The following is a 3,525-nucleotide window of genomic DNA, read 5'->3' as shown; positions in this document are numbered from 1 at the left end:
TGGTCGCCCCTCTCGCCTCGGCCATCTGGTCGCCCTGGAAGTCCCGATGAGGTGCCATTCGCCTCCCGGATCCCAGCGAGGGCTCCAGGAGGTCGGGTACTTTCGCGCCTTGGGTCCCCTCTGTCACCTCGTGTGCACAGATTGCAAGAAAGTCAGGTAATTTCCCTCCGGATTACTAGGGACAGGGTATGCCCGGACACCCCTCCAAGGCTGGTGGTTCTCTGCTAGGGGGACCAGATGGGCTATGCCTGGGTAACACCTCCCTAGGCCACCCGGGGCTTCCTTCCTCCAGGCCAACGGCTTGTCAAATTGCCCAGGACGGGCTCCATGGCTCTTGGGCAGTCGTCCCCCGGGCGTCCGGGGCTCCATCCCTGCCGACGGCATGGAAAAGTGCCCGGGACGGGCTCCATACGTCCCGGGCAGTCCTCCCCCGGGCGTCCGGGGCACCCATCTCCAGGAGGCCAACAGCATGGCAAAGTACCCGGGACGGGCTCCATGGGTCCCGGGCAGTCCTCCCCCAGGCATCCGGGGCTTCCATCTCCAGGCCAACAGCAGGTCAAAGTGCCCAGGACGGGCTCCACGGGTCCCTGGCAGTCCTCCCCCCCCGGGCGTCCGGGGCTCCCTTCCCCAGGCCAACGGCATGTCAAACTGCCCAGGATGGGCTCCACGGGCCCCGGGCGTCCGGGGCTCCCTTCCCCAGGCCAACGGCATGCCACAGTGCCCCGGACGGGCTCCACGAGTCCCGGGCGTCCGGGGCTCCCTTCCCCGGGACACCGGCTTGTCAGAGTGCCCATGACGGGCTCCACGGGTCCCGGGTATCTGGGACTCCCTTCCCCGGTCCGACGGCTTGTCAGAGTGCCCAGGACGGGCTCCACGGTTCCCGGGCATCCGGGATTCCCTTCCCCGGGTCAGCGGCATGTCAGAGTGCCCAGGACGAGTTCCACGGGTCCCGGGCAGTCCTCCCCCGGGCGTCCGGGGCTCCCTTCCCCGGGCCGACGGCAGGTCAGAGTGCCCAGGACGGGCTCCACGGGTCCCGGGCAGTCCTCCCCCCGGGCGTCCGGCGCTCCCTTCTCCAGGCCGATGGCAGGTCAGAGTGACCAGGACGGGCTCCACGGGTCCCGGGCAGTCCTCTCCCAGGCGTACGTGGTTGTCCGACAGATTCGGGCAGATGTGCTTTTACGAACCGGATCGGAATCGGCCCAAATAATAATAATAATAATAATAATAATAATCCACATTTGTAAGGCGCACAATCACCCGTAAGGGTCTCTAGGCGCTAGGGGCCGTCGGGAAGATTAAGCAAGCTATTGCCCAGAGTCACATGGTGCTGGGCTAATCTGCCGCCGGTGCCGGGGATCGAACCGTGATCCCCAGATTCCGGAGTCAGCCGCCCTAGCCGCGGCGCCAGCTATTGCCCAGAGTCACATGGTGCTGGGCTAATCTGCGGCCGGTGCCGGGGATCGAACCCGGATCTCTGGGATGCTCGAGGGTTACTACGCGCTCTACAAAAACCTTAAATAAAAAAATCTCCAGATTCCGGAGTCAGCCGCCCTAGCCGCGGCGCCAGCTATTTCCCAGAGTCACCTGGTGCTGGGCTAATCTGCCGCCGGTGCCGGGGATCGAACCGTGATCTCCAGATTCCGGAGTCAGCCTCCCTAGCCGCGGCGCCAGCTATTTCCCAGAGTCACGTGGTGCTGGGCTAATCTGCGGCCGGTGCCGGGGATCGAACCCTGATCTCTGGGATGCTCAAGGGTTACTACGCGCTCTACAAAAACCTTAAATAAAAAAATCTCCAGATTCCGGAGTCAGCCGCCCTAGCCGCGGCGCCAGCTATTTCCCAGAGTCACCTGGTGCTGGGCTAATCTGCTGCCGGTGGCGGGGATCGAACCGTGATCCCCAGATGGGGATATCCCAAAAATCTGGCATGGATACGGCCCGCCAGGACAGGTTTGGGCACCCCTGATATAGAGGCAGTCAACGCGAAATCTGCTGGGTTCGATTCCGATCCGCGTCAGAAGGTCCGTAGGAATCTGTCGGGCTTGGGAGTCCGTACAACAGGGGTGCCCAAACCTGTCCTGGCGGGCCGTATCCATGCCAGATTTTTGGGATATCCCCATCTGGTGATCACGGTTCGATCCCCGGCGCCGGCCGCAGATCAGAGTGCCCAGGACGGGGTCCATGTGACCCGGGCAGTCCTATCCCCTGGGTGTACGTGGTTGTCCGACATGTCGGTCGGATGTGCTTTTACGTACCGGATCGGAATCGGCCCCCATAAAATCGTACGTAAAGTATATAGCAAATCAACCTGAAATCTGCTGGGTCAGAAAGGGCTCGATTCCGATCCGTGTCGGAAGGTTAGGAGTCCGTACGAATTTGTCGGGACGGCATGGCAGAGTGCCCGGGATGGGCTCCATGGCTCTTGGGCAGTCGTCCCCCGGGCGTCCGGGGCTCCATCCAGGCCGACGGCATGGCAGAGTGCCCGGGACGGGCTCCATGCGTCCCGGGCATTCGTCCCCCGGGCGTCCGGGGCTCCATCCAGGCCGGCGTCATGGCAGAGTGCCCGGGTCGGGCTCCATGCGTCCCGGGCATTCGTCCCCCGGGTGCCTGAAACTGCTGGGTCAGAAAGGGCTCGATTCCGATCCGTGTCGGAAGGTTAGGAGTCCGTACGAATTTGTCGGGACGGCATGGCAGAGTGCCCGGGACGGGCTCCATGGGTCCCGGGCAGTCGTCCCCCGGGCTTCCGGGGCTCCATCCAGGCTGGCGGTCTGGCAGAGTGCCCGGGTCGGGCTCCATGGCTTTCACGGTGGTCCTCCCCTGGGTGTCTGGGGGCTCCAGGCCGAAGGCATGGATAAGTGCCCAGGACGGGCTCCATGCGTCCCGGGCACGGGCACGGGGACGGGGACAGGGGCTTCACTTCCGTGTCCAGCCATCTGATCGCCCAGATTCCCTCGGCCATCTGGTCGCCCGGATCCCCTCGGGCATCTGGTCGCCCGCAACGCTTTCCTATGGGGCGACCAGATGGCCGAACTTCCCTGGAAGTCCCGATGAGGTGCCATTCGCCGCCCGGATCCCAGCGAGGGCTCCAGGAGGTCGGGTACATTCGCGCCTTGGGTCCCCTCTGTCACCTCGCGTGCACAGATTACAAGAAAAGGGGGTAATTTTCCTCCGGATTACTAGGGAGAAGGGAACGCCCGGACACCCCTCCGAGGCTGGTGGTTCTCTGCCATGGGGACCAGATGGGCTATGCCTGGGCAACACCTCCCTAGGCCACCCGGGGCTTCCTTCCTCCAGGCCAACTGCATGTCAAATTGCCCAGGACGGGCTCCATGGCTCCTGGGCAGTCGTCCCCCGGGCATCCGGGGCTCCATCCAGGCTGACGGCATGGAAAAGTGCCCAGGACAGGCTCCATGCGTCCCGGGCATTCATCCCCCGGGCGTCCGGGGCTCCATCTAGGCTGACGGTATGGAAGAGTGCCCAGGTCGGGCTCCATGGTTTTCACGGTGGTCCTCCCCTGGGTGTCTGGGG

Source organism: Lissotriton helveticus, chromosome 5_1 (assembly GCF_964261635.1).
Source record: "Lissotriton helveticus chromosome 5_1, aLisHel1.1, whole genome shotgun sequence".
In the NCBI taxonomy this organism is placed as follows: Eukaryota; Metazoa; Chordata; class Amphibia; order Caudata; family Salamandridae; genus Lissotriton; species Lissotriton helveticus.
The sequence above is the reverse complement of the archived record's forward strand: the minus strand, read 5'-3'. Positions refer to the sequence as shown.